Consider the following 13093-nt stretch of genomic DNA (forward strand, 5'->3'; position numbering starts at 1 on the left):
ACGCAGAGGAGGGTGATAGAAAATGGGTTCGCTCTACCAAGTTCTAGGGGAGCACAGCTTGGATTGCAAGCCCATTACTGTGAAGAGAAAAATCGAGGCTCAATGGTAAACCTTGCTTGAGAATATGTATGCAAATTCCCCCCACCCCACCCCCCGTATTTCCAGCATCTTAGCTGGTGGAGAGGGGAGAAGGAAGTTTAAAAAAGAAAGGAAAGGAAGTGGGATGAGGCTGGATGTTTTGAATGTGGGAGGGAAAAGGGAAGGAAGTGGGTTGGTTAGGATAGATTGTGCATAAAAAGAAGTAGGGTCCATCTGTAAAAATGTGGGATGGGTTGCTGTTGTGCTTCAAGCATTGCCTGCGGGTGGCGCTGTGGGTTAAACCCCAGAGCCTAGGACTAGGCGATCAGAAGGTCGGCGGTTCCCTTTACCTTTACCTTTTATATGGCGTGTCTAGCTCTTGTGAGATTGTCTGGACCCAATTTGCTTGTACGATATGCAACCAATGCAGACATGGCCAGCTACGAATATAATATCAGGCAGTCAGAAATGCAAAGAGCACAAGTAATGGGAACTAAAATAGACTAATCAATCCTTCTGTTTTTCAAATAGACAAGGATTGGAAGGGTGCCTTTGTCTGTTTAACTGCTGTTTTTGTTCCACACAATCATCTTCCTCTATGATGCATTGACATAAAGATCTACAACCTCTCCTGGACAATGACAGTTCTCTTTCTCAAGCTCTGGGAGGAAGACCTTTCATTGCCTACAGACAGCCACCCAGTCTTAAACAACTCCTAACCCACAATAATACTACAACCAGACCTAACACGGACAGTGGCACCAGAGCCTGCAATAAACCCAGATGCCAACTTTGCTGCCACATACACCCGGACAACACCATTACTGGCCCCAACAACATCACACATACCATCTCGGGACTATTTAATTGCTCATCGTCTAACATTGTGTATGCCATCAAATGCCAACAGTGTCCTTCAGCTCTCTATATTGGACAAACAGGCCAGACCTTACGCCAAAGAATAAACGGACATAAATCGGACATCAGGAATCACAAGACAGAGAAACCAGTAGGAGAACACTTCAATCTCCCAGGACATTCTATACAAGATCTCAAAGTAGCTGTTTTACTACAAAGGAATTTCAGAAATAGACTGGAAAGAGAAGCTGCTGAATTACAACTTATCACCAAACTTAAAACCATGGAGAAACCTGGCCTGAACAAAGACCTTGGATTCTTATCTCATTATACATGACAAAGCCATTTTTCACCTTTTCACCCCTTGCTTCTCCCTGTAAGACCTATTGCAGTCGTTAAGAGTCGTCAACAGGCTCATCACAGCTATCTGCCAACCACCCATTCCCACCACCCTTCTGAGTAATACCCCTCCCCACCTTCTCACTATATAGAAGGGTCTGGAAACTTCTGTTTCAGTGTATCTGAAGAAGTGTGCATGCACACGAAAGCTCATACCAAGAACTGACTTAGTTGGTCTTTAAGGTGCTACTGGAAGGAATTTTTTTTGTTTTGACTATGGCAGACCAACACGGCTACCTATCTGTAACTGACATAAAGAATGTACTTTTCCCATCATAAATGCAGTTAGGAGCAAACCTGATATATTTTTGCTTTAAAAGTTGTGTTTGAGGGCTATTCAAATCAAAGTCGGGTAGGTTAAAAAAAGAAAGAAAGCCAAAATAATATACACTGAAATGGAAGCTTCTGACTATCATATTTAGAGCTAATACTTTTTCTTACTCCACGCCAAATTGGCAGGTAACCCTGAAGGATTTTCGGTTTGACTTGCTTATTTGAATATCTGGTAATATTTAATTTGTAGGATAATGCTTTCTTAGCACATCTGTGTTTTCTCTCTGACTCTGGAAGACTGTGGTCTGTATGTGTAAGTGGATTTAGGACAAACTAGTGCCCCAGTCTTGTTAGACAGATACTTCCAACAATCCAGTCTTGTGTGAAAACATTCACAAGCCAGCTCTAAAAAGATCAGAAACTGTCTAACTTTATTTATTCTAGGTAAGCCTTGCAATCAATTTTATTTTTCCTTCCGCTTGTGGACTTGGATAGCTTTTAAAGCATTGGGAAGTTCTTCATGTAAACTTACTGCCAAACCAATTTACCTGGAGTTGCCAAGCTTTAAAAACCATGCGAGCTGTTGTGTGTATACACCAAATGTGTATACATCACACATTATATGTGCATACACCATATTTTTAAACATGTTACCCTGAAAAAGAATGCCAAGAACTGTAGTTTACCCCTCACAGAGTCATCAGCACCCTTAAACTACAGTTCCCAAGATTCTTGAGGTGTTTGCTTTAAATGTGTGTAATGTATGCAGCCATCAGCCATGTAAACAACATACAAATAGTGCTATGCACTTAGAAGAATGCAGTGTAACTCTGGAATGTGAGGGTTCTTTCCTATACAGTCGTACCTTGGATCCCAAACGCCTTCCGAGTCAAATGTTTTGGCTCCTGAACGCGGCAAACCCGGAAGTGAGTGTTCCAGTTTGCAAACGTTCTTTGGAACCCAAACATCTGACACAGCTTCCGATTGGCTGCAGGACTTCCGAGGTACAACTGTATTTGCAACCCTCAGCCTCCAAACTTTTGCATTTACTTCAGTGGGATTAATTCAGAGTAAGTGTTTCAATGCTATGTTTTAAAATCCTTCTTTTAGGAAGAATGAGTTTATTTTTCTCCCAAAGTCATTTTCAATTGCCTTTGTTTTAGTTCCATTTTCCGGCTCGCAATTTATTTTCATCTGGTGCTCAGCGTGCAAAGGTTTAAGATTAAGGCTGTGCATATTTCCGTCTAAAAACAGAATGAAAAATTAAGCAATATTTTGCAGGCAGACGTAGCTATTGATAGATGTCTCAAAGAAATTAGAAACCAGCATGCTGTACCTCAGCCAGACAGAGTGATATTTATATTTGTTATAAAAAGCTATTTCATGAGGAGCATGTATTAAACTGAGCACATGGCTGTATCGTTCAGAATTGGCTGAAGAATCTGAAGTGCATTTATTAATTTCAGTAGAACTTTCACCAGTTAAAATGCATTTAAGATGACACATTGTGAGCTGCAACCTTAAATGTACTTGTTAGAGAATAAAGCATGGCCGATAATCGGGGATAATGGGAGTTATAGCCCAACAACATCTGGCCACAGCTTTCCCATTCCTCCCCTAGTCTAAAAGTCATGGCTAGCTACCAATACTTTGGTCAATGCTTTCCTATCTTTGTGCTTTTTTACATTATATATAGTTTATAAATACAAAGCCAACAGCTTATAAAATATATGGAGAATAACAGTAGCCAATGCAAAAAGATGTGTGACAAAAATAGCAGAAGGAAAAACTAGTGTTACTGTCTTCTCATGCTTCCTTGAGTGGTGAGAATTTCCAGGGGCAGCGCTATGGGATTCATTTTTCTTTTGACACGAGACCACTGCAGACAAATGGTGCCTTTGTAGTATTCCTTCCAATTATAAATATACAAGCAGAACACAGTGGAGGCAGACAGGTGCTCCTTTAGTGGGCAACACAGCTGCTAATTCTGCATGATTCCCAGAGAGCAGCTGCTGCTGCTGCTGCCCTCTCCAAGGCTGCAACACCTCTGTTTAGCTAACTCCAGCTGCCTCTTCTCAAAATTCAAACTGCAAAATGCTTTATTTTACCTAGCACAGTCCTTGCACTGCACTGCCTCCGATTCCAGCCCTATTGGGGAATTTCCCATTCAGGGAACCATCCACTGGTACTGAGAACTGTTAAGGTTCTTAAGTTCAGACAACTCATCGTGGCAAAACTCACCTAACGTCATTGCCCCTTCCAAACGAGTTTGGCTGTCATTACTGAAATGGATCACACTTGCAAGTTTCCTGAGGAAAAGAAAATTAGACAAGTTAACAAGAATCAAGAGCACACAGGATAATACATAGTTGACCAATTATATATTTAGAAATGTGTTTCTTTTCCTTCAGGTCAGATTCCCTTTAGTGAATGAAAGACAGCATGTACCCCTTACACAAAGCCATTGCCCCAAACTCAGGTACATGCTTGCACAAGATCGATTTTTCTTCAGATAGGAAGCTTCTGTTCTGTCACTCACCAATATAAATTACAATTTCTCCGACAATGGGCTCTCCTCATTATGTCATCAAATTTCTAAAATGGAGTTTCACTAATAAGTAAGGTTCTGGAGGTCCGTTCTTAACCTGAAACTGTTCTTAACCTGAGGTACCACTTTAGCTAATGGGGCCTTCCGCTGCGTCACCACACAATTTCTGTTCTCATCCTGAAGCAAAGTTCTTAACCCAGGGTACTATTTCTGGGTTAGCGGAGTCTGTAACCTGAAGCATCTGTAACCTGAAGCGTCTGCAATCCGAGGTACAACTGTACAGGCATTCAGCAATCAACTTGTTTTTCTTCCTCTCTGCTGGTCTTGACTATACAAATGCTTGGCATTTAAAACCTGCAGGACATTTATTCCTAAGTACTGTAATGTAGCCTCAAGCCCAACCCTTCTGCAGTAGGGAGGTTATAAAAAATAATAACCTTTCTAAAAAAAAACTACCACTCCAAAAATACATTTCCCCCTATTGGCCACAATAAGTTTTATTTGTCTGTGAATTCTGCTTAGGCCTCCTTTCAAAATGCCAGTGTAGTTCCAGGTGTGTTTTTTTAGATGTCACTTTCCCAACAGCATCTTTTGTCATTGTTGACAGGTACGTTTATTTTTGTTCTAATAGAGGAATTCTCACCAGTCTCAAATATGAGGACTCAGAAAGATGATGGTGATAACAATAATAATAATTTATTATTTACACCCCGCCCATCTGGCTGGGTTTCCCCAGCCACTCTGGGTGGCTTCCAACAAAGTATTAAAATACAGTAATCCAGTAATAAAATACAGTAATGATAGCGTATATTAGTCAAATTATTAAAAATGTGTTTATGGTCAGCCAACACTATTTACTTGATGATTTGTTCTTCTGTCTGCAGAACAAATTTGTGTTAGTAGACAGTGGCGTAGCGTGGGTTGTCAGCACCCAGGGCATGGCAAGTAATTTGCGCCCTCTAACCCGTGGATTTTGTGCCCCCTAACCCGTGGAGTGCGCCCCCCCAGATGTTGCACCCGGTGCGGCCGGCCCCTCCTGCACCCCCCACGCTACGCCACTGTTAGTAGAGACTCCTGCTCAGGGTTGCCATATTTCCAAAAGTGAAATGGGGGGGGGGGGAATACTCCTGCTATTATTTTTTCCTATTGTTTCCCATTAAGATGATTATTTGCTGGGGTCTTTCTATCCTAGGCCCAGAAATGGGAGAGAGAAAAATGTTCCTTATTACTGGCAATAAAGAGTCAAGGTGCACCAGGATTTCTTCACGTTGTGAACGCTCAGCTGTCGTGTGTAGGGAATCCCAGAAGCATCTCTATCACTCAGAAAGCAGAACCCTGACTGGCAGTGGGCCAAGATCCAAAACTAATTTCTTAAGCCAGAAATTGCCTTTTCAATTGCTTCTTTTGAAACAGCAGCCCCTAATACCACATGACAAACTACATTTAAAATTGAAGTGTCTTGCTGAAGCAGTTTCTGCTACTACATGGGGATAAGATTGAATCTCGGAACCAAATCATTGAATGCAGTTGCATTGTCTGAAACATGGTGGTGCTCTATTTTTTTGTTATCTTTTCTGTTTAGTTCAAGCTATTTGATTGGGTTAGTTTGCTTGTATTATTTTATACTATGTTTAGTTTAAATTGTTAAATTACGTTAGTGTTGTGTTGTTTTTATACAAATCCAGGTTGGGTTTTTTGTATTTATTGATACTATGTTTACGTACTTCTGTTTCTAATACATTCTTGGAATCAATTTTATTGTTTATATGTTGTGAGCTGCCTTGGGCAGTTTTGTAGAAAAGTGGAATATAAACAAACTGATGATGATGATGATAAGTTGTTTAAGGGAAGAGGTGTCCACTGGCTTAGAATAATGCACTAGCCCTTTAGATCCTGCTCACGGCTGCATCCCCTCCAACATTTCTCCAATGAAAATGGGACATCCCATTCCATAATGATAATTTTGCTATTTGTACCAGCACATCTTACTGTGTTGCCCCAGCCACTTTGGACAGCTTCCAGCTTATATAAAAACATAATAAAACACTTTAAAAACTTCCCTATACAGGATTGCCTTCAGATGGCTCAGGGCTCAGAAAACTCCATACCCTCCAACATTTATCCAATGAAAATAGGGACATCCCAAGGAAAAGTGGTCTGATTCTGGGATCAAATCAGAAACCGGGACAGCTTCTCTAAATCAGGGATGTCCCTGGAAAATAGGGAAATTTTGAAGGGTCGGCAGCTATTAGAGCAATCCTATACATGACTATTCAGAAGTTGAGTTCAATGGGACTTAGTATAATGCAGATCATTGGTCCATCTAGCTCAATATTGTAAACACAGACCAGCAGCAGCTCTTCAGGGTTTCAGATGGGGGACATTCCCAATCCTCCCTAGAGATGTCAGGGATTGATTTTTTGCATGCTGGGCATGTGCTCTACCATTGACCTATGCCCTTTATTCCCAGGTTTGTAGTCTTAAGTGGCATGTCATGGGGGTGGGGAGAGAAATTCAGTTTGCTTCTAAGGGTGAACCTACCTGATCTGCACTTTCTGAAACAATATGCAAACTGAAACACAGTTATCCCTCAAAATTTGCATCACTCTGAATTTTGCAATACTGTACAGTCCTCCAGCAAAGTAATGCGTACAAAAATGAATATAACAGAGTAAGGGCTGAAACAAAATCCATGCATTATTGAGAGGAACATACAAAAATGCGTTAAAAAACTAGGGGAAACTGTATACTAAAATGTGCTAATAATAAAAAACAACATATTTATATTTAATATATTTATATATTTATATGCTGACCATCTGCCCCAGCCACTCTGGGCAGCTTTCAACAGATTATTTTTTTAAAAACCCCAACCATTGAAAACTTCCCTATATGGGGCTTCTAAGAGTCAGGTGTTTATTTTCTGGACATCTGGCAGGAGAAATTCAACACAAAAATGCTGATGGATTTTCACGAGGACTTTTTATCAAAACACTTTTCAAACTGATGTAGAAATGTGAAGAACTAAACTTTGCAAAGCGGGTAAAATGAAAAACTCAGAGAAACCAAACCTACATAACTGTTTGCCCATTCCTGGCTATCATGCACTTGATTCGTTTGAGAGATTACTAAGAAAATGTGTGTATCTTTTATCGATGTAAGACTGAAGTGTGCCTCTAATTTACTTTAATGCGAGGACTATGCTGCAGTTAGGGACGCGGGTTGCACTGTGGGTTAAACCACAGAGCCTAGGACTTGGCGATCAGAAGGTCGGCGGTTCGAATCCCCGCGACGTGGTGAGCTCCCGTTGCTCAGTCCCTGCTCCTGCCAATCTAGCAGTTCGAAAGCACGTCAAAGTGCAAGTAGGTAAATAGGTACCGCTCCGGCGAGAAGGTAAACGGCGTTTCCGTGCGCTGCTTTGGTTCACCAGAAGTGGCTTAGTCATGCTGGCCACATGACCCAGAAGCTGTACACCGGCTCCCTCGGCCGATAAAGCGAGATGAGAGCCGCAACCCCAGAGTTGGCCACGACTGGACCTACTGGTCAGGGGTCCCTTTACCTTTTTATTTTGCAGTTATCCAGTTTGAAAAATGCTGTTCTGTAGTATTAGTACAGTACTGCAAATTAGGCAAGTGCCCTTACTATTTTGTTTTACCACCATGCATACTATTTAACAGCTGGTTCTTTTCTTATAAATTGTAGACCATTACATGAAACAAAACTTCCTGCATTAGCAGAACTCTAGGAGCAAAACAATCTGAAGGCATTTGATCAGAAATTAGGCTACTCTGCCAAAGACAAATGGATTTTGTCACTCTGGCACTTCAGGAAAATCAGAGCATTTTGCAGTCTTTCCAGCTGTGCGGTCTCTACCTAGTGTTGAGGCCTCAGAAGGGAGGTTAATAAAGGAACATATGGTATGTGTACAATTTGCACAGTGTCCACAAAACTCGCACCATAATTTTGACAATGCAGGAAGCCTATTAGATTTATAGGTTTAATGTTGAAATACTCTGGGGCCGAAGTAGGATTTAAAATAGCCTGGAGTTTCCATGGTTTATGTGAAGCACAGAAACAACTAAAGGTTGCAGGAGACTCTTTTGCAGGGGTAATGCTTTGTAATGGAGACTCCTTTCAGCTCCTTAAAGATTCTGCCTCCCGGAAAGCTGTGCTTTTCAAGCGCTGTGTGTGGTTATTTTTGGCAAAGTATATGAGGAGCTTTTGGTTTTCCAAGTGCAGTTATTTTTGCAGACTGCAGTTATAAAGTTTATAGAATTAGAGCTGGTTTAATCTTATCCATCCAAACACTTTTCATTGCACATACCATAAGCAGGTTTGCTCCCTCCACCACCTGCTTTCTGATGCTGTGCAACAATTTCTGCTTGTGCAATGGGACTCCCCACACATGCATCACACCCTCCTCAGAGTGTTAGGGGAACTCCTAGAACAGATTGAGGGGATACACAAGCAAAAATCCTTGCACTGTTAGAATGAGTTACTTAGCACTACATGGGACTCTACCTTATATGTATATTTTATCAGGAACAATTTTATATCTGAAAATGCTGATATTTTCTTATATTTTAACTGAAACCTCCGTCCTGCAGCTTCTAGTGTGCTAGGCTTAGGAAAGCCAAATGATCTTTTTTACATAGGACAAGCCCTCTATTTGAAAGCCTGTCTGGGGATAGTTTTCTGTTTGAAAGGTTCTCTAGCCCAAATGTGGTTTAAAGATAATTATAAAAAGGGAAGCCTTCGTGGTTAGCACCTGGGCAGCCAACAGAGCAGGTCTCCTTGTCAGTCATGGTGAGATGGACTCTGTTTCTATTACAGAAATTATTTCTGCATTTGCATCTCTCAATAAGTAAACTGGTATATGCAAATTGTATTCAAAACTACATCTTTTGGGGTGATATGTAGTTGGCCACATATAAGTACTCTGTCTCCATTGATTCTGGAATAAGATATATGCATGCAATGAACACATGTGAAACTAACATAGACCAGAAATAGATTGATATGTCTACCTCTGTTGCACACAATTGTATATATTACCATTGGTACTACCTTCTTAAGTATATCACCTTGAAGCAAGTTTTAGGGTTTACTTTGAACCTTTTTTCCTAACTAAACTGCAAAGACAAGGTCAATAAATCCCTGATATACATTTTTTTGGAGTATTTACCTTTTCTACAAACCGCACCCAAGGTAAGTGTTATGTACTGAGTTGACATTTTAGTTCTTGGCTTCTATATTTAAAAAATGAAATTGACATTCAGGATCAGTCTTACATTGTGTAGCATGATGGTATGTGAATCTGATGTATATGTTTCATATTGAATATGAAATATTTACAAAGCTACATCCTCATCTTATGGGGGATTTCATTTTCCTTATATAAATCTTGTCAGTGAAAAGGAGTTGCAAAAAACAGAAGCCCTTATAAGAAACAATGTCTGTGTAATATGAAAGCCATCTTATGAGTAAAGTGGGGGGAGACATAACTCAGGGCTTCTGAAGATGTGTGTGTGTGTGTGTGTGTGTGTGTGTGTGTCTGTGTGTGTGTGTGTGTGGTCCATCTTAAATGGAACAAGCCTGTGTTCCCCAGATGTTCACTTTGTCTTGCCTTTGACAGGTTTACAATACTGTATTTAGTTCTTTTTTCTATTGTAAAATAAAGGTGCCATTTCATCACTCTGTTGTGCTGTGTAGAACTCTTTAAAAGCACAAAATGTCAGAGAAGTCACTGAAGACCTTCAGCAAGCCATGTTCTGAAAGGAATAACTTATCTCTTCCAGAACTCCAGAGGGCCAATTCACTATTTACATAGTGTTTTTCCCAGTTAACATTCTAGGGGTATCTAATGCACAGCCTGTGACTATCCAGTCCCAAAAGTTTTTTTTTGTGACTCAATTTGTCATTTTAAAAATGCAATAAAATAATAATAATAATAATAATAATAATAATAATAATAATAATAAATAAATAAATAAAATGCAACTGCTTCAGTAGGTTATATGCTGTGATGCCAAAGGCACTCCAAAAAAAGTCTGTGTTTTTGTTAATGTGCTGAATGCTCCTATATGTCCCATGCTGTGATGTCAAGTTTTTTTTGTGGCCCTCCAAGGCCCCCACTCTAACTTGTCTATTAAATTGATTCTTTCTGATTGCTCTCATGTGATTGCCCCATTGTGATGCCAAAATTACATTTACTGACCACTCCTGTGTCCCCTGGAATGATTCTGATACTATAACGTTTTAATGACTGCCCTTTCTTCCTCCTCCTTCTTTGGTGATCACTCATACCCGAGTAAGATTGTTCTCCAAGAACATGGTCTTAACAGTGAGTCCATAAGTGACTCTGGAGGCCAATTCTAGATCCACACGTCCTTCCACAGTGGGGGCATAGGTTTCCAGGCAGGAGTTGAGGGTTTGCCAAACGTGCCTTCCTCTTAGCTCGTTTCTCCTTTTTGCCCTGAGTTCATGCTTCTTCGAAGTCCATGACACCTTTGGTAAAAGCTGTTCTCCAATTGGAGGACTTGCAGGCCAGTGTTTCCCAGTTATCAGTGCTTATGTTACATTTTTTTAGATGTGCCTTGAGAGCGTCTTTAAACCTCTTTTGTTGTCCACCAGTATTTCACTTTCCATTCTTGAGTTGGGAATAGAGTAGATGCTTTGGAAGACAATAGCTTTGTATGACTACCCCAATCCCCTCACAAGTGTATCATTTAAAAACAATGAATTCCTATGTTTCAACCATACAAGTGTTTATATGCCACTCCCAATCTATGCCGAATGGTAGCAAAATTCCAGAGGGTTTTAGGTGCTCATCCAGGGTTGTGATCTATGCTGTCAGTGTAAGTTAGGTATGAATGAGAAAAAAGAAAATAAGTCCTGGGACGCAGGGTAGATACCCCCTTTCAACTTTCTCTGTTCCCCAACGTTTAGTTCCAGTAAAAATATAATGCAGTCATACCTCGGGTTGAAGTAGCTTTGGGATGAATATTTTTGGGTTGCGCTCCGCGGCGACCCAGAAGTAATGGAGCACATTACTTCTGGGTTTCACCGCTCGCGCATGTGCAGACGCTCAAAATTACGTCCCGCACATGCGCGGAAGTGGCGAAATGCAACCCGCGCAGATGCGTCTTATATTTACTTCAGGATGCGAATGGGGCTCCGGAACGGATCCTGTTTGTATCCAGAGGTACCACTGTAATAGTAAGCTGAGGAACATAGTGTGATAATTCTAGCTGCTGTGTTTTAAATACAGTACACACACAATATGAGCACCATCTAGTGGAGACAGGGAAGATCTGTTTAAACACACCCATATCTAGTTTCTACCTTTTTTTCTTTCAGATACTGTACCATTCTTCCTATTCAAGGAACCCGGCACAAAGGATATACTATTTTCTCAATGCATGATATTGGAGTTTACACTTGTCAGAAATGACTGGGGCATAAAATACACCCCCCCCCCAAGAAAACAACAACCCAAAGTAGGGGCCCATTAGATTCATGTATTGCTTAAAATGGAACAAAACAGGTTATGACTACACATCATGTGTTCTAACACTGAGCAGCTTTCCTCACCCTGGTGCCCTCCAGTTTGCTGAGGTTGATGCGACTTGTAGTCCAAGACATCTGGAGGGCACCAGGTTGGGGAAGGCTGCCCTAGACCAAAGGCTCCAGTTATCAGATTCACCTGCCATCCCTTGATTTGGCAAAATACAAGCCCAAGTCAAAATTCTGAAAATACAGTGGTACCTCAGGTTACATACGCTTCAGGTTACAGACTCCACTAACCCAGAAATAATACCTCGGGTTAAGATCTTTACTTCAGGATGAGAACAGAAATCGTGTGGTGGCAGTGGGAGGCCCCATTAGCTAAAGTGGTGCTTCAGGTTAAGAACAGTTTCAGGTTAAGAATGGACCTCCGGAATGAATTAAGTACTTAACCTGAGGTACCACTATAGTATAAGGCAGTGTTATCTGATAAGTTTCTATTTGCCTTTTGAAAAGGCTTTCCTATTCAATTCTGATATCAGTCCCCGCCCGAACCTATATTGACCAAACTATTCTGTTGATCTTCCCCCTATTATATCAACTGTTTGCCCCAGCAACGTTCCTCACTAAAGTTTCTATGGCACAGTCTACATGGCACAGAAATGACCAACTGGACATTCCCCACACAAGGCTGTGAAAGGGAAATATTGGGACTTACTGTACATTCATTTTCTTTAGGGGATGAAGGGTCTCCTTGGATATATGGGATCCAATGCCATCCACCTGAGAGTTCTCAAATAACCCAAATGTGAAATTGCTGATCTTCTAAAAGGTGAGAAGGTTGTGGGTCTTCGATTCTAAACACTTATAATACATCCTGCCAATCCAACTGCAAATACAGGTCAGGACACTGTTATCTCCCTATTGCTGGGGCCTGAATGTGGAGATCTGTGAGGGAATGGCTAGTCACGAACAAAATCCGATTAATACTGCAGATTAATTGCTGAGACCGAAAGAGGAATTTACAACAATCCTGCAAAGTAGTACAGTGTTGAAGTCTCTCCAACTCCCTGGTGGTAGAATGGCAACGCTGGGTGAAGGGCTTGCAAAGCTGATCATAGCAGAAGCTGTCTGCGCTGGAGGCAAGTTGTATAATCAAAGCCATCACCCTAATCCTGTTTTCCTCTTTCTTCCCTGACCCCAAAGCAGTTTTATGAGAGGGCATATTCCAGCCTACAGGGATCTTTCAGTCTTACTACTACCAATGTGTCAGCCTCCTTTCACAAGTTTTCGTTAAGGAAAGAGTGGTTTGATCTCTTTTTTTAATTGTTGCAAAGGAGCAATTTTAGCCTTAGGCCGGGTATTTGATCTCTTTTTTTAACTGTTGCGAAGGAGTAATTCTAGCCTTAGGCCGGGTATTTGGCGATGTTG

The 13093-nt window shown here is 41.0% G+C and overlaps 1 protein-coding gene across 1 annotated transcript in view; it reads right to left on the minus strand.

Moving 5' to 3' along the window:
• Positions 1-12788, minus strand: part of KANK4 (KN motif and ankyrin repeat domains 4) — a 64057-nt gene extending 51269 nt beyond the window's left edge. Inside the window, exons 1-2 of the mRNA XM_083742848.1 lie at positions 12381-12788; positions 3850-3917 (exon numbers count right to left, since the gene is read on the minus strand). The gene's annotated coding sequence lies outside the window, so the exon portion shown is untranslated. The remainder of the gene's footprint in view (positions 1-3849; positions 3918-12380) is intronic.
• Between the last annotated feature and the right edge of the window lie 305 nt (positions 12789-13093).

Source organism: Podarcis gaigeae (assembly GCF_964106915.1).
Source record: "Podarcis gaigeae genome assembly, chromosome: 6".
Taxonomy (NCBI): Eukaryota; Metazoa; Chordata; class Lepidosauria; order Squamata; family Lacertidae; genus Podarcis; species Podarcis gaigeae.